Source organism: Mytilus californianus, unplaced genomic scaffold (assembly GCF_021869535.1).
Source record: "Mytilus californianus isolate M0D057914Y unplaced genomic scaffold, xbMytCali1.0.p SCAF_8, whole genome shotgun sequence".
Lineage (NCBI taxonomy): Eukaryota > Metazoa > Mollusca > Bivalvia > Mytilida > Mytilidae > Mytilus > Mytilus californianus.
In genome coordinates, this window is record NW_026262734.1 from 7,474,279 (window position 1) to 7,493,379 (window position 19,101).

Here is a 19,101-nt window from a genome sequence, read left to right on the forward strand (position 1 = left end):
ATCTTTGAAAGTTTCTGTTTAATTTATTACAACTTTAATAGTCTATGGGCCAAAAAGCGTGTGGCATAATGTATAAACGGACACCTGTCTTTTGCTGAAGACTGTAAATTATGCAGTCCTACATTGTATAGACGGACACTTGCCTCTTGTTGAAGACTTATGTTACCCTCCAGATGTATCTTGCATCTTATTGTATGAACACACACCTGTCTCGTGTATAGATTGACACCTGTCTCTTGTATAGATTGACACCTGTCTATTGTATAGATTGACACCTGTCTCTTGTTGAAACTGTATGTTTTCCCCCAGATGTCTGTTGGTTATTCATGTTATTTGTATAGACGAAAACCTGTCTCTTGCTGAACACTGTACCCCTCAAAACCCCCCGGTGTCTGTTGGTTATTTGTATAGACAAAAACCTGTCTCTTGCTGAAGACTTTACCCTCCCCCTCAAACCCCCAACGTCTGTTGGTTATTATTTTAAAGACGGGCACATGTTAGTTGTTGAAGACTGTATGTTGCCTCCTACATATGTAGAATTGAGAATGTAAACGAGGAATGTGTCAAAGAGACAACAACCCGACCAAAGAGCAAACAACAGTCCAGGCTATCCAATGGGTCTTAAACGCAGCAAGAAAACCCCGCACCCGGAGGCGGGCTTCAGCTGACCCTTAAACAATAATGTATACTATTTCAGCAAAATGGTCGCCACACTAAACTCTGAAATATATAAATGAACCAAAATTTAAAAAAAAACACACACAAGACTAACAAAGGCTAGAGGTTCCTGACTTGGGACAGGCGCAAAAATGCGGTTGGGTTAAACATGTTTTGTGAGATCTCAACCCTCCCCTATATTTCTAGCCAATGTGGAATAAACAAACACACAGCAATACGCACAGTAAAACTCAGTTTATAAGAAGTCCGAGTCCGATGTAATACAGAGATTTATTTTGTTAAAATCAAATACGTTGTTACATAGACGAGCGAATCGAACATGTTGAGATATATAAACACCATAAGATAGTGCCAAGGGAACTTCACCATCTAGAAAAGAACAATTAACAATAGGAAATTAAAAATCAACTCTTTTATCGTAAATTTTAGTACTGTATTAAGCTTCACGTTATAGATATCAAGATCCAGGAAAGGGCAGTGTTCATTGTTAGTATTAGCTTTATTCAAAGTAAGTTCAACATGATGTGTTGGTTATTTTTATGGTTGGGTTGCTGTCTTGTTGATGCACCTCCTTTTATTTAAATGTAGACACATTTTTGGTCAAAAACTAATCCGTAAATCAATCCAAAAAATTCATAGAACAGAGAAAGTTTCTTTAATATTTTTTTTTAGAATCCATTAACGGTTATGGTTGCGATTCGTATCGCTTCGTTTCTAGAAACAGCCTCATCTAAAAAAAATCAAAACTAAAAAAAATGTATTTTATCCATTCATTTTATTTCACTTTATCAGTTTTCTTTAATAAAAAAAAAGGAGTACAAAAACCACTTCAAACATTCCTTTAATCCTTTATGTTAAATGCATCTTGGATATTAGATTTAGAATTTTTAGTTAATAATTCCAAAACTCCAGATAAGGCCTATCTAAACTAAATCTCAGTTTATCGAATGATCCTTTTGATTTTCAAGCGCACCTACCTGTATATTGTTCAACCAAGATAAAGTTGAAAGCGGAATTGGTATCAGTATATTTTGTTATCAACAGTTTAGTTTGAAGATTGTATAATTAATAACCTTCAGAAAAAGTGCTTACAAAGTCAGCATGGTATTATACTGAGTGGGTGTGAAATTGTCCGTTTGCTCTTTGAACTTGAACAAAGTAGTGAATCAAATATTTAAAAAGGAATTTTATGAAACTTGTTAGAAGTGTACTATCTATTTTTTTTTTGGAGTGACAGTATTCAACAAACAACTATGGCTACCAAAGCTAGCTTCCTGTAGTAGTGAGTACATTTTGTGCGCTGGTAACACTGGTTTACCCCTATAATTTGATGCCTATACCAAGTCAGGCTATCTAAACCATGTATTTTTCGTTGTTGTTTGTCTTTGGCTGAACCTCTATTTATTTCAGAGTAGTTGGTGGTGGGTTTGGTTTGTTATACGTCTATTTATTTCAGAGTAGTTGGTGGTGGGTTTGGTTTGTTATACGTCTATCTATTACAGAGTAGTATGTGGCGGGTTTGGTTTGTTTTAATGTCTTTTTATGTCAGAGTAGTTGGTGGTGGGTTTGGTTTGTTGTAATGTCTTTGGTTGTACGTCTATTTATTACAGAGTAGTATGTGGTGGGTTTGGTTTGTTGTACGTCTATTTATTACAGAGTAGTTGGTGGTGGGTTTGGTTTGTTGTACGTCTATTTATTTTAGAGTAGTTGGTGGTGGGTTAAGTTTGTTGTACGTCGATTTATTTCAGAGTATTTGGTGGTGGGTTTGGTTTGTTATACGTCGATTTATTCCAGAGTATTTGGTGGTGGGTTTGGTTTGTTATACGTCTATTTATTACGGAGTATAATGTGGTGGGTTTGTTTTGTTGTAATGTCTATTTATTTCAGAGAAGTTGGTGATGGGTTTGGTTTGTTGTAATGTCTATTTATTACAGAGTAGTATGTGGTGGGTTTGGTTTGTTGTAATGTCTATTTATTTCAGAGTAGTTGGTGGTGGGTTTGGTTTGTGATACGTCTATTTATGTCAGAGTCGTTGGTGGTGGGTTTGGTTTGTTATACGTCTATTTATTACAGAGTAGTATGTGGCGGGTTTGGTTTGTTGCAATGTCTATTTATGACAGAGTAGTTGGTGGTGGATTTGGTTTGTTGTAATGTCTTTGGTTGTACGTCTATTTATAACAGAGTAGTATGTGGTGGGTTTGATTTGTTGTACGTCTATTTATTACAGAGTAGTTGGTGGTGGGTTTGGTTTGTTGTACGTCTATTTATTACAGAATAGTTGGTGGTGGGTTTGGTTTATTGTAATGTCTATTTATTACAGAGTAGTATGTGGTGGGTTTGGTTTGTTGTACGTCTCTTTATTACAGAGTAGTTGGTGGTGGGTTTGGTTTATTGTAATGTCTATTTAATACAGAGTAGTATGTGGTTGGTTTGGTTTGTTGTAATGTCTATTTATTACAGAGAAGTATGTGGTGGGTTTGGTTTGTTGTAATGTCTATTTATTACAGAGTAGTATGTGGTGGGTTTGGTTTATTGTAATGTCTATTTATTACAGAGTAGTATGTGGTTGGTTTGGTTTGTTGTAATGTCTAATTATTTTAGAGTAGTTGGTGGTGGGTTTGGTTTGTTGTACGTCTATTAATTCCAGAGTAGTATGTGGTTGGTTTGGTTTGTTGTAATGTCTATTTATTTCAGAGTAGTTGGTGGTGGGTGTGGTTTGTTGTAATGTCTATTTATTACAGAGCAGTATGTGGTGGGTTTGGTTTGTTGTAATGTCTATTTATTTCAGAGTAGTATGTGGTGGGTTTGGTTTGTTGTAATGTCTACTTATTTCAGAGTAGTTGGTGGTTTGTTTGGTTTGTTGTAATGTCTATTTATGTCAGAGAAGTTGGTGGTGGTTTTGGTTTGTTGTAATGTCTTTGGTTGTACGTCTATTTATTACAGAGTAGTATGTGGTGGGTTTGGTTTGTTGTACGTCTATTTATTTCAGAGTAGTTGGTGGTGGGTTTGGTTTGTTATACGTCTATTCATTACAGAGTAGTTGGTGGTGGGTTTGGTTTGTTGTACGTCTATTTATTTCAGAGTAGTTGGTGGTGGGTTTGGTTTGTTGTACGTCTATTTATTTCAGAGTAGTTGGTGGATGGGTTTGGTTTGTTATACGTCGATTTATTTCAGAGTAGTTGGTGGTGGGTTTGGTTTGTTGTACGTCTATTTATTTCAGAGTAGTTGGTAGTGGGTTTGGTTTGTTGTACGTCTATTTATTTTAGAGTAGTTGGTGGTGGGTTAAGTTTGTTGTACGTCTATTTATTTCAGAGTAGTTGGTGGTGGGTTTGGTTTGTTGTACGTCTATCTATTTCAGAGTAGTTGGTGGTGGGTTTAGTTTGTTGTACGTCTATTTATTTCAGAGTAGTTTGTGGTGGGTTAGGTTTATTGTACGTCGATTTATTTCAGAGTATTTGGTTGTGGGTTTGGTTTGTTATACGTCGATTTATTTCAGAGTATTTGGCGGTGGGTTTGCTTTGTTATACGTCTATTTATTACAGCGTATAATGTGGTGGGTTTGGTTTGTTGCAATGTCTATTTATTTCAAAGTAGTTGGTGATGGGTTTGGTTTGTTGTAATGTCTATTTATTACAGAGTAGTATGTGGTGGGTTTGGTTTGTTGTAATGTCTATTTATTTCAGAGTAGTATGTGGTGGGTTTGGTTTGTTGTAATGTCTATTTATTTCAGAGTAGTTGGTGGTTTGTTTGGTTTGTTGTAATGTCTATTTATGTCAGAGTAGTTGGTGGTGGTTTTGGTTTGTTGTAATGTCTATTTATTACAGAGTAGTATGTGGTGGGTTTGGTTTGTTGTACGTCTATTTATTACAGAGTAGTTGGTGGTGGGTTTGGTTTGTTGTAATGTCTATTTATTACAGAGTAGTATGTGGTGGGTTTGGTTTGTTGTAATGTCTATTTATTACAGAGTAGTATGTGGTGGGTTTGGTTTGTTGTAATGTCTATTTATTACAGAGTAGTATGTGGTGGATTTGGTTTATTCTGATGTCTATTTATTACAGAATAGTATGTGGTTGGTTTGGTTTGTTGTAATGTCTAATTATTTTAGAGTAGTTGGTGGTGGGTTTGGTTTAGTGTACGTCTATTATTCCAGAGTAGTATGTGGTTGGTTTGGTTTGTTTTAATGTCTATTTATTTCAGAGTAGTTGGTGGTGGGTTTGGTTTGTTATACGTCTATTTATTTCAGAGTAGTTGGTGGTGGGTTTGGATTGTTATACGTCTATTTATTCCAGAGTAGTTGGTGGTGGGTTTGGTTTGTTGTACGTCTATTTATTTCAGAGTAAATGGTGGTGGGTTTGGTTTGTTGTACGTCTATTGATTTCAGAGTAGTTGGTGGATGGGTTTGGTTTGTTATACGTCTATTTATTTCAGAGTAGTTGGTGGTGGGTTTGGTTTGTTGTACGTCTATTTATTTCAGAGTAGTTGGTAGTGGGTTTGGTTTGTTGTACGTCTATTTATGTTAGAGTAGTTGGTGGTGGGTTAAGTTTGTTGTACGTCTATTTATTTCAGAGTAGTTGGTGGTGGGTTTGGTTTGTTATACGTCTATTTATTTCAGAGTAGTTGGTGGTGGGTTTGGTTTGTTGTACGTCTATCTATTTCAGAGTAGTTGGTGGTGGGTTTAGTTTGTTGTACGTCTATTTATTTCAGAGTAGTTTGTGGTGGGTTAGGTTTGTTGTACGTCGATTTATTTCAGAGTATTTGGTGGTGGGTTTGGTTTGTTATACGTCGATTTATTTCAGAGTATTTGGTGGTGGGTTTGGTTTGTTATACGTCTATTTATTACAGAGTATAATGTGGTGGGTTTGGTTTGTTGTAATGTCTTTTTATTTCAAAGTAGTTGGTGATGGGTTTGGTTTGTTGTAATGTCTATTTATTACAGAGCAGTATGTGGTGGGTTTGGTTTGTTGTAATGTCTATTTATTTCAGAGTAGTATGTGGTGGGTTTGGTTTGTTGTAATGTCTACTTATTTCAGAGTAGTTGGTGGTTTGTTTGGTTTGTTGTAATGTCTATTTATGTCAGAGAAGTTGGTGGTGGTTTTGGTTTGTTGTAATGTCTTTGGTTGTACGTCTATTTATTACAGAGTAGTATGTGGTGGGTTTGGTTTGTTGTACGTCTATTTATCACAGAGTAGTTGGTGGTGGGTTTGGTTTATTGTAATGTCTATTTATTACAGAGTAGTATGTGGTTGGTTTGTTTTGTAATAATGTCTATTTATTTGAGAGTAGTTGGTGGTGGGTTTGGTTTGTTGTACGTCTATTTATTCCAGAGTAGTATGTGGTTGGTTTGGTTTGTTGTAATGTCTATTTATTTCAGAGTAGTTTGTGGTGGGTTTGGTTTGTTGTAATGTCTTTTTTTAGAGTAGTTGGTGGTGGGTTTGGTTTGTTGTAATGTCTATTTATTACAGAGTAGTATGTGGTGGGTTTGGTTTGTTGTAATGTCTATTTATTTCAGAGTAGTTTGTGGTGGGTTTGGTTTGTTGTAATGTCTTTTTTTTAGAGTAGTTGGTGGTGGGTTTGGTTTGTTGTAATGTCTATTTATGTCAGAGTAGTTGGTGGTGGGTTTGGTTTGTTGTAATGTCTATTTATTTCAGAGTAGTATGTGGTGGGTTTGGTTTGTTGTAATGTTTTTGGTTGTACGTCTATTTATTACAGAGTAGTATGTTGTGGGTTTGGTTTGTTGTACGTCTATTTATTACTGAGTAGTTGGTGGTGGGTTTGGTTTGTTGTAATGTCTATTTATTACAGAGTAGTTGGTGGTGGGTTTGGTTTGTTGTAATGTCTTTGGTTGTACGTCTATTTATTACAGAGTAGTATGTTGTGGGTTTGGTTTGTTGTACGTCTATTTATTACAGAGTAGTTCGTGGTGGGTTTGGTTTGTTGTAATGTCTATTTATGTCAGAGTAGTTGGTGGTGGGTTTGGTTTGTTGTAATGTCTTTGGTTGTACGTCTATTTATTACAGAGTAGTATGTTGTGGGTTTGGTTTGTTGTACGTCTATTTATTACAGAGTAGTTCGTGGTGGGTTTGGTTTGTTGTAATGTCTATTTATGTCAGAGTAGTTGGTGGTGGGTTTGGTTTGTTGTAATGTCTTTGGTTGTACGTCTATTTATTACAGAGTTGTTGGTGGTGGGTTTGGTTTATTGTAATGTCTATTTATTACAGAGTAGTTGGTTGGGGGTTTGGTTTGTTGTACTGTCTATTTATTTTAGAGTAGTTGGTGGTGGGTTTGGTTTGTTGTAATGTCTTTGGTTGTACGTCTAGTTAAGTCAGAGTAGTTGGTGGTGGATTTGGTTTGTTCATGGAAGTAATATTGAGAGGAATAACAACGACTAATTAGCATGTATTTATGGCCTGCAGAGCTCTTTACTAAAGTCATATGATTTTATCCAATTATAGTCTCAGCGGCAAGACCCTTTTGGTTACTATCTGTGATACCGCGGTTGTAAAATGGCATCTGGAATTTCTTATCATTCACGTGATTTTATCGAGTACGGTAATTATAAAGCACCTGTGTGAAATCCTAGTTTATTAGTTAACAAGATGGCGCTGTGTCATATAAAACTTCTACCTTCAAAAAGAAATCGAATGATGTAAAAAACTTGAAAAACGGACGAGAATTGTTTACACTACAGCAGTTAAACATGGAAAATTGTATTTATTTTTGCATATTTTTGCTTTTTACCGTTCGTTTTAAACTGATCTAAAAGTATTTTCCGATTGAATGCGGATCCCGAGTAAAACAGGTAATACCGACGAAGCGATCAGGTTTCACATGATGGTTAACAAAATAATGAAGACAAATGAAGACATAGATTTTTTTACTGTTGAAATGTGCAAAGTTTATCGAGATTTAAAAAAGGATATTTACTTTCAAGTATTTTAAATTTATGTATATATGTAATAAATGTCATTGATTACATTATTGAAACTGGACAACTAAAATCGGGATAATAAGTTCGTAAATATCTATTTTTTAAAAAGTGTTTTAATACAGTTAATATATAACACGCTACAGCTAAAATAAAAACAAACAGACAAAATGAGCTTGACCCTATCTGTCTAACCGCAAATTCATTTATACGAATTAGTTTAAAGAATAGAAACGTTTGTGAATATTTTAATTGACTGGTATACACGCATGACTTGGATTATTCATATTTAATAAAAGGGGGTCCAAACATATTTTTTGTACAATCATATTCTTAAATTTTTAAGAAATGGCGTCTTAACTGTCTGTAAATATTAAAATTGAAAACGATCCACCGATGCTCTCCAGTTTTTAAGATCGAAATAAACAGAAATAGGAAAATTAGACTAAAATCAACATTGAACGAATTACTCTATTCGGCAGTGTACATCAGCGGAATGTAACGAGTGGACTATTCGGGTTACTTCGCACGTATATACGACAACAACTTGTCTGTTCGTAATTATCCGTGAACACGAAAACGACCGAAAAGTGTCAGTGATTTGATCGATCACATGCCGAGAGTCAATTACCATGCCATATATTAAACCAATTAACGAGTTATCGAAAGATGGGCGGTAACGCAGATGAAACCTTTGAACTGACGTTGTAGTTATTCCTTTCAATATTACTTCCTAGGTTTGTTGTAATGTCTATTTATGTCAGAGTAGTTGGTGGTTGGTTTGGTTTGTTGTAATGTCTTTGGTTGTACGTCTAGTTAAGTCAGAGTAGTTGGTGGTGGATTTGGTTTGTTGTACTGTCTATTTATTTTAGAGTAGTTGGTGGTGGGTTTGGTTTGTTGTAATGTCTTTGGTTGTACGTCTAGTTAAGTCAGAGTAGTTGGTGGTGGATTTGGTTTGTTCATGGAAGTAATATTGAGAGGAATAACAACGACTAATTAGCATGTATTTATGGCCTGCAGAGCTATTTTCTAAAGTCATATGATTTTATCCAATTATAGTCTCAGCGGCAAGACCCTTTTGGTTACTATCTGTGATACCGCGGTTGCAAAATGGCATCTGGAATTTCTTATCATTCACGTGATTTTATCGAGTACGGTAATTATAAAGCACCTGTGTGAAATCCTAGTTTATTAGTTAACAAGATGGCGCTGGGTCATATAAAACTTCTACCTTCAAAAAGAAATCGAATGATGTAAAAAACTTGAAAAACGGACGAGAATTGTTTACACTACAGCAGTTAAACATGGAAAATTGTATTTATTTTTGCATATTTTTGCTTTTTACCGTTCGTTTTAAACTGATCTAAAAGTATTTTCCGATTGAAAGCGGATCCCGAGTAAAACAGGTAATACCGACGAAGCGATCAGGTTTCACATGATGTTTAACAAAATAATGAAGACAAATGAAGACATAGATTTTTTTACTGTTGAAATGTGCAAAGTTTATCGAGATTTAAAAAAGGATATTTACTTTCAAGTATTTTAAATTTATGTATATATGTAATAAATGTCATTGATTACATTATTGAAACTGGACAACTAAAATCGGGATAATAAGTTCGTAAATATCTATTTTTTAAAAAGTGTTTTAATACAGTTAATATATAACACGCTACAGCTAAAATAAAAACAAACAGACAAAATGAGCTTGACCCTATCTGTCTAACCGCAAATTCATTTATACGAATTAGTTTAAAGAATAGAAACGTTTGTGAATATTTTAATTGACTGGTATACACGCATGACTTGGATTATTCATATTTAATAAAAGGGGGTCCAAACATATTTTTTGTACAATCATATTCTTAAATTTTTAAGAAATGGCGTCTTAACTGTCTGTAAATATTAAAATTGAAAACGATCCACCGATGCTCTCCAGTTTTTAAGATCGAAATAAACAGAAATAGGAAAATTAGACTAAAATCAACATTGAACGAATTACTCTATTCGGCAGTGTACATCAGCGGAATGTAACGAGAGGACTATTCGGGTTACTTTGCACGTATATACGACAACAACTTGTGTGTTCGTAATTATCCGTGAACACGAAAACGACCGAAAAGTGTCAGTGATTTGATCGATCACATGCCGAGAGTCAATTACCATGCCATATATTAAACCAATTAACGAGTTATCGAAAGATGGGCGGTAACGCAGATAAAACCTTTGAACTGACGTTGTAGTTATTCCTTTCAATATTACTTCCATGGTTTGTTGTAATGTCTATTTATGTCAGAGTAGTTGGTGGTTGGTTTGGTTTGTTGTAATGTCTTTGGTTGTACGTCTATTTATTACAGAGTAGTTGGTGGTGGGTTTGGTTTGTTGTACGTCTATTTATTACAGAGTAGTATGTTGTGGGTTTGGTTTGTTGTAATGTCTATTTATGTCAGAGTAGTTGGTTGGGGGTTTGGTTTGTTGTACTGTCTATTTATTTTAGAGTAGTTGGTGGTGGGTTTGGTTTGTTGTAATGTCTTTGGTTGTACGTCTAGTTAAGTCAGAGTAGTTGGTGGTGGATTTGGTTTGTTCATGGAAGTAATATTGAGAGGAATAACAACGACTAATTAGCATGTATTTATGGCCTGCAGAGCTCTTTACTAAAGTCATATGATTTTATCCAATTATAGTCTCAGCGGCAAGACCCTTTTGGTTACTATCTGTGATACCGCGGTTGTAAAATGGCATCTGGAATTTCTTATCATTCACGTGATTTTATCGAGTACGGTAATTATAAAGCACCTGTGTGAAATCCTAGTTTATTAGTTAACAAGATGGCGCTGGGTCATATAAAACTTCTACCTTCAAAAAGAAATCGAATGATGTAAAAAACTTGAAAAACGGACGAGAATTGTTTACACTACAGCAGTTAAACATGGAAAATTGTATTTATTTTTGCATATTTTTGCTTTTTACCGTTCGTTTTAAACTGATCTAAAAGTATTTTCCGATTGAAAGCGGATCCCGAGTAAAACAGGTAATACCGACGAAGCGATCAGGTTTCACATGATGGTTAACAAAATAATGAAGACAAATGAAGACATAGATTTTTGTACTGTTGAAATGTGCAAAGTTTATCGAGATTTAAAAAAGGATATTTACTTTCAAGTATTTTAAATTTATGTATATATGTAATAAATGTCATTGATTACATTATTGAAACTGGACAACTAAAATCGGGATAATAAGTTCGTAAATATCTATTTTTTAAAAAGTGTTTTAATACAGTTAATATATAACACGCTACAGCTAAAATAAAAACAAACAGACAAAATGAGCTTGACCCTATCTGTCTAACCGCAAATTCATTTATACGAATTAGTTTAAAGAATAGAAACGTTTGTGAATATTTTAATTGACTGGTATACACGCATGACTTGGATTATTCATATTTAATAAAAGGGGGTCCAAACATATTTTTTGTACAATCATATTCTTAAATTTTTAAGAAATGGCGTCTTAACTGTCTGTAAATATTAAAATTGAACGATCCACCGATGCTCTCCAGTTTTTAAGATCGAAATAAACAGAAATAGGAAAATTAGACTAAAATCAACATTGAACGAATTACTCTATTCGGCAGTGTACATCAGCGGAATGTAACGAGTGGACTATTCGGGTTACTTCGCACGTATATACGACAACAACTTGTCTGTTCGTAATTATCCGTGAACACGAAAACGACCGAAAAGTGTCAGTGATTTGATCGATCACATGCCGAGAGTCAATTACCATGCCATATATTAAACCAATTAACGAGTTATCGAAAGATGGGCGGTAACGCAGATGAAACCTTTGAACTGACGTTGTAGTTATTCCTTTCAATATTACATCCATGGTTTGTTGTAATGTCTATTTATGTCAGAGTAGTTGGTGGTTGGTTTGGTTTGTTGTAATGTCTTTGGTTGTACGTCTATTTATTACAAAGTAGTATGTGGTGGGTTTGGTATGTTGTAATGTCTATTTATTTCAGAGTAGTTGGTTGGGGGTTTGGTTTGTTGTAATGTCTATTTATTTCAGAGTAGTTGCTGGTGGGTTTGGTTTGTTGTAATGTCTATTTATGTCAGAGTAGTTGGTTGGGGGTTTGGTTTGTTGTAATGTCTATTTATTTCAGAGTAGTTGCTGGTGGGTTTGGTTTGTTGTAATGTCTATTTATTACAGAGTAGTATGTGGTTGGTTTGGTTTCTTGTAATGTCTATTTATTTCAGAGTAGTTGGTGGTGGGTTTGGTTTGTTGTAATGTCTATTTTTTACAGAGTAGTATGTGGTGGGTTTGGTTTGTTGTAATGTCCATTTATGTCAGAGTAGTTGGTGGTGGGTTTGGTTTGTTGTAATGTCTATTTATAACAGAGTAGTATGTGGTGGGTTTGGTTTGTTGTACGTCTATTTATTACAGAGTAGTATGTGGTGGGTTTGGTTTGTTGTACGTCTATTTATTACAGAGTAGTTGGTGGTGGGTTTGGTTTATTGTAATGTCTATTTATTACAGAGTAGTATGTGGTGGGTTTGGTTTGTTGTACGTCTATTTATTACAGAGTAGTTGGTGGTGGGTTTGGTTTATTGTAATGTATATTTATTACAGAGTAGTATGTGATGGGTTTGGTTTGTTGTACGTCTTTTTATTACAGAGTAGTTGGTGGTGGGTTTGGTTTATTGGAATGTCTATTTATTACAGAGTAGTATGTGGTGGGTTTGGTTTGTTGTAATGTCTATTTTTTACAGAGTAGTATGTGGTGGGTTTGGTTTATTGTAATGTCTATTTATTACAGAGTAGTATGTGGTGGGTTTGGTTTGTTGTAATGTCTATTTATTACAGAGTAGTATGTGGTGGGTTTGGTTTGTTGTAATGTCTATGTATGTCAGAGTATTTGGTGGTGGATTTTGTTTGTTGTATTGTATATTCATTTCAGAGTTCTTGGTGGCGGGTTTGGTTTGTTGTAGGTCTAAAAAAAAACTCTGAGTAGTTGGTGATGGGTTTGGTTTGTTGTAATGTCTATTGATGTCAGACAAGTTAGTGGCGGGTTTAGTTTGTTGTAATGTCTATTATTACAGAGTAGTTGGTAGTGGGTTTGGTTTGTTGTACGTCTATTTATGTCAGAGTAGTTGGTGGTGGATTTGGTTTGTTGTAATGTTTATTTATGTCAGACAAGCTAGTGGCGGGTTTAGTTTGTTGTAATGTCTATTATTACAGAGTAGTTGGTGGTGGGTTTGGTTGGTTGTAATGTTTTTGGTTGTCCGTCTATTTATGTCAGAGTAGTTGGTGGTGGATTTGGTTTGTTGTAATGCTTTTGGTTGTACGTCTATTTATTTCAGAGTAGTTGGTGGCAGGTTTGGTTTGTTGTAATGTCTTTGGTTGTACGTCTATTTATGTCAGAGTAGTTGGTGGTGGGTTTGGTTTGTTGTACGTCTATTTATTTCAGAGTAGTTGGTGGCAGGTTTGGTTTGTTGTAATGTCTTTGGTTGTACGTCTATTTATTACAGAGTAGTTGGTGGTGGGTTTGGTTTGTTGTACGTCTTTTTATTTCAGTGTAGTTGGTGGTGGGTTTGGTTGATTGTATTATCATTGGTTGCACGTCTATTTATTTCAGCGCAGTTGTTGGTTGCTTAATATTAAATCAGAAAACCACAAGGATATTCTGCGTCAAGATACAAAATTTGAAATTGAAATGATTTCATTCATAAGCCAAATCAATACCTGTTTAATCGATTAAATTAAAATGTAAAAGCAGTTTATGATAAAGAATCACAGAAGCTTCAAAAAGATGTAGAACAACTTCCAATTCAAGGAAAAGAACTTTGCAAAGAAAGATATACTGTAGACAATATAGCAAAGTTTTGTTCCGATAATGTTACATTCCTCTGCATTCAGGACACTGAACATTTGTTTCGAAATAAAGAGAAAGAAACTAGAAATATTACAACAAAATCATATCGAACTGATTTGAATATAATTGGAATAGAAGAAATCAAAGCGTTCTTGAGAAATGTTGAAAAAACAGAAATTGAACCGTAAAGCAACATATTACTGGCAACGTTATAAAACTGTCTCCAGCACAACTTACCGTACAATTGGAAACACAAAATTCGATGGCAGGTGCGATATTAACACTAAAAAACATATAGATATCGCAAAAAAGAGTGTCATCGAAACGGTAATTACAGATTGTACTATATTTAAAAATCGTCAGATAATAGCCATTGAACATAAACAGACATGTCTTCTCGAGTTTACTTCTAATGGTATGCTTTTACATAATGTCAAGATTTCGTGTCAAGCGTTAGGAATAGCAGCAATCGATTATAATCTATTCACACGTACTGAAAGCGGGGGGGGGGGGGGGGATACAGTTCAAATATACAATAAACGAAGTATGTCTTCAATACTTGAAGTATCCATTAGAGACCACTGTATGGAATTGCTAGGTATTCTGATAGTAATTTTGTGGTTGGTTGCAATGCCAGAGGGTTGGTTTTAATCGGAAAGAATGAGGAAAAAGAGGAAGTTTTCCATACGAAAGAACTGATGCATTTAAACCAGAAATATTCTAGAACAGCGAATGAGAAAGGTCAGTTATTTTGTTTCTTGCCAAAACGCAATACTATTGTATCCATAGATTATAGAGGGACATTGCGATTCATATTTGAGAGTGAGAAACTAAGAGGTCAACTTGGAGTTCCAGGTGATGGAAACAATAATATATTTAATTCTGGATATGACACAAACAATATTATTTGGCTAAGTAATGATGGCAAAAACTCAAAAGAAATTCTGAACTCAAAAAATGGAATCCGAAATTCTAGGGGGATTGATTATGATAAAACCCTAAAAAGTCTGGCAGTTTGCAACTGCAACGGAAGTCAAATGTCTATATACAGTATGCAATGACAATTTAAATTAAATATCTATACGACCTTTTTTGTATTGCTATGAGTTACAATTTATAACAAAAATCAGCAAAGACCGATCGAAACAACATCTGATACACAAATTTAATAATACTTTTAGATATTTGGATGATATTTTGGCTCTCAATAATGACGACTTCAGTATGTATACTAAAGAAATTTATCCTGTTGAACTTACTTTAAATAAAGCTAATACTAACAATGACCACTGCCCTTTCCTCGATCTTGATATCTATATCATTAACGGAAAGCTTAATACTAAAATATATGATAAAAGAGATGATTTTTCATTTCCTATCGTTAATTATCCATTTTTAGATGGTGACGTTCCCTTGTCACCATCTTACGGTGTTTATATATCTCAACTTGTACGATTCGCTCGTGTATGTAACAATGTTTTAGATTTTAACGAGAGAAATTTATGTATTACTGAAAAATTATTACACCAGGGTTTTCGATATCACAAACTAGTCAAAACATTTACTAAATTTTATCATCGGTATAAGGACATCATTCGTAAATATAGCTCAACATGCAGACTTCTTATACGTTCAGGTATTTCACATCCATTTTTTTATGGAAATATTCTTTATAAAGCACAAAAATGTCAGTATTCACCTCTGAAGCTAACAAAACCTTTAAATAGACTTATTAAGAAGGGATATAGTTACGATACTGTTGTCAGGTCATTAAAGATTGCATATTTTGGCGTTAATATTGATTCACTTATAGGGTCTTTGCATCGGCACTAAACACATTTATTTAAAAACCAGTTGTTGGCATGACACGGGTTATGTTCTTCTCATATATGTTATGATGGTATGATACTAAACCCCTAACTGGAAGGATTGTGCCTGATATTCATATGATGAAGACATAATCTTTCAATCAGTTTAATTGAAGTCTGGAGCTGGCATGTCAGTTAACTGCTAGTAGTCCGTTGTTATTTATGTATTATTGTCATTTTGTTTATTTTCTTTGGTTACATCTTCTGACATCAGACTCGGACTTCTCTTGAACTGAATTTTAATGTGCGTATTGTTATGCGTTTACTTTTCTACATTGGCTAGAGGTATAGGGGGAGGGTTGAGATCTCATAAACATGTTTAACCCCGACGCATTTTTGCGCCTGTCCCAAGTCAGGAGCCTCTAGCCTTTGTCAGTCTTGTATTATTTTTAATTTTAGTTTCTTGTGTACAATTTGGAGTTTAGTATGGCGTTCATTATCACTGAACTAGTATATATATTTGTTTAGGGCCAGCTGAAGGACGCCTCCAGGTGCGGGAATTTCTCGCTGCATTGAAGACCTATTGATGACATTCTGCTGTTGTCTGTTCTATGGTCGGGTTGTTGTCTCTTTGACACATTCCCCATTTCCATTCTCAATTTTATTAAAATGCTTGCGAAATTCATTTTTGAATTACAGAATTTTAAAAAAGAAGAAAGAAACATGAGTGGGTATTTTACTCGAACAAGAGACGTGTTATAACAGGGAACAAAATAGTTTCGTGTTCCTTCATGTTCTTTTGTGGCTTTATTTTGTGTAATACACATGAATTTTCAATATTTAGATGAGATATAAAAAAAATGAACCAATACCAAGGTATTTTTCAAAAATGACTAATTCAGAAATTTAGCAGATGAAAATATTGTTGAATCGATAAATTAGCGACCAGTTTTATATTTTGGATGATTATCAATGGTACATTTCTCATGAAACATATGCTTATTTGTGTAGAGTTCGACGTTTTCAAATACAATTTAATTTAGGAGGTGCATCGGTATCGACGTGATTGAATTGATAAATGCTGTAAATAGTATTATCTTTTAATAGCTCCCTTCAGGCAGGGTTTATCCCGGATGGTTTTGGCCTTTAAAATAAAATAAAATAAAATAAGAGGGAACAATTGCAAAAAAAAGCATACAGATTAACAATGGTCAGGTTGCAATATTTATGTTTTTAATTAAAATCTTCATGTGAATGGTAGTCACAATGGTAATTGATGTGCTAAGAAACTTACGTTTGAATACTAGTAAAGAAAAAGGGATATACACATATTTATTTAAATTAAAAAAAACAATGCGAATATATTATTTTATCCCGAAATACGCGCATAGAGCATGCAGATTCTAGAAATTTGTAGATTGCAAGAGGGGTCAATATTGATAAAAAAAATATGTAATAGCATCCTCAATCGAGAATATAGCTAGCATTGCTTGTTCCCCTATAATGGAAATCTGAAATCATACTCCAAATGGGTGAAAAAATTAATAAACTTCTTTTTTCCGGTATTCGTTTGAGTCGAACTACGGGTATCTCGAAACATTTATCTGGTCCGATTAACTGACTGACTTCGAGATAACAAGAATCGAATATTTGTATTTATATACAATCTATAAAAATTGAAGGTTGGGGTAGAAAATTGAACGATGAATCGATTACAATAAATGGGTTTCTTTAATCTAACATTTTGCTATAATCTGACTGTTAGTGTAACCATTTTAGATGCATGAATTTTTTAATAGTTGTTATTGGCTTTGAACAAGCTGTCGGTAACTGCGAGTACTCTCAGATCTGTACTTAGTGTCATTTTGTTGTGGGATGTATAAGTAGCCGTCCACGTCCACTCTGTGTTTTTGTTAGATGTATTTCAATTTGTATCCATCTGCTGAGTTAAGTCTTTTTCAACTGATTTTTATAGTTTGTTCTAATGTTTAACTGTTACGCCACTGTCCAAGGTTAGGTGGAGGGTTGGCGCCTTCAAACGAGTTTAACCCTGCCACATTCTGTATGTGCCTGTCCCAAGTCAGGAGCCTTTAATTCAGTGGTTGTCGTTTGTTGTTGTGTAACATATTTGTTTTTTGTTCATTATTTTGTACAAAAATTAGGCCGTTAGTTTTCTCGTTTGAATTGTTTTACATTTGTCATTTCGGGGCCTTTTATATCTGACTATGCGGTATGGGCTTTGCTCATTGTTGAAGACCGTACGGTGACCTATAGCTGTTAATTTCTGTGTCATTTGGTCTCTTGTGGAGAGTTGTCTCATTGGCAATCATACCACATCTTCTTATTTTTATATATTATTTTAATCAAATTCAAGTTAATAAATCAACACAATTTGGCATGGCTTATTAATATTAATATTAGGAAGTAGAATGTACATGTTTATATGAATAATGTTACACTAAATGAAAAATAGAAAATACTGTTGTGAACAAATAAAGAAGATAAATATATATCAGAAACACAATAGCGAAGTGAATGTTTTGAACGGAAACAAAGTACTAGTGAGTATAAAAATACAATAATAATACAATTCAATTTAATGTTTTATTAAAGTCTCATCTCTCAACAAGTACAATCGATATTTATAAATTGTGAAAACAATATATAATAAACTGAGAGCCGTTATATACAGAATTATTAGAGACTATTAAAGTGCATTAATATACTACATTAAACAGTATAAAATAAATTCTTATTTACAAAAAAAAAAAAATACCAAAATATGAACCATGAGCAATACGAAAGGTGTCACATGTGGAGCAGGATCTACTTACCCTTCCGGAGCACCTGAATACATAACAATGATAACTGGAATAACAAAAAAATCTGGACAGTTCAACGAAATACAACGGACTCTTCCGATATAAACACACGTTTAAACAAAATCATACAACGAACAACAGATATTCCTGATAGACTGAATTGGTGAAGGTACACAATGCGTATCGTAATAGCAAAACACACGATATCTGCAAAGTACATATACCAACAGGATGACAATAAGCTTGAACAAGGAAATAAAAAAACGGTACATGATTTTTAAAGAATGTTAGAAATTAGCTCGTTCCTTCACAGACAATCGTTTGGTGATTGAATTCAATTTGTACTTGACTTTCATAGTTTTATATAGTCCAATATTAGTGATAGGGATGACAATTCAAAAATAAATACATTTAACGCACCACATACACATACATAATGCGTTTAATCTTATTTAGTCGTTATTTCAGTTTTCAGATTAATGCGATTCTCTCAGGTTTTTTCTCTTGGTTTATGCATTCAGAGTAGATGTGTAGGTTTGGGGTGCAATATACTGTTGTTGCCTCTAACTATTTAACATTCAAATTCCATTACATGTAAGTTTCAATGACTTACTGACTAGATCCTCGTGATCCTATGAGTCAAACAAATACAGAGCAATTTGGCTATACATATTTATCAGATGAAAATTTACGTCATTTGGACCCTGGTGGATAGTTGTCTCATTGGCAATCATACCACATTTCCCATATTTTATTCAGTTGAATAAATATTTCAAATCATTTGAGATAGATAACCACATCAGAAAAATTGCAATTAATACTTAGACTGTTTACATGTTACCAGGTACAAATTTCAGGCAGCTCTGATTTGTAGATCCTTAAAAAAAATTTGACGGATATTTCATTAGATGGATAGACGGATGAACGAAAAGGCGAACAAACTGAATGACGACAGAATTGATATACAAGGGTAAAAAAGAATACTACCCT

The 19,101-nt window shown here is 34.2% G+C and overlaps 1 protein-coding gene across 2 annotated transcripts in view; it reads left to right on the forward strand.

The window, feature by feature from the left end:
- LOC127711495 (fatty acid-binding protein, adipocyte-like) overlaps positions 1 to 19,101 on the forward strand; it is a 101,154-nt gene that overhangs the window by 26,411 nt on the left and 55,642 nt on the right. The window lies entirely within an intron of this gene.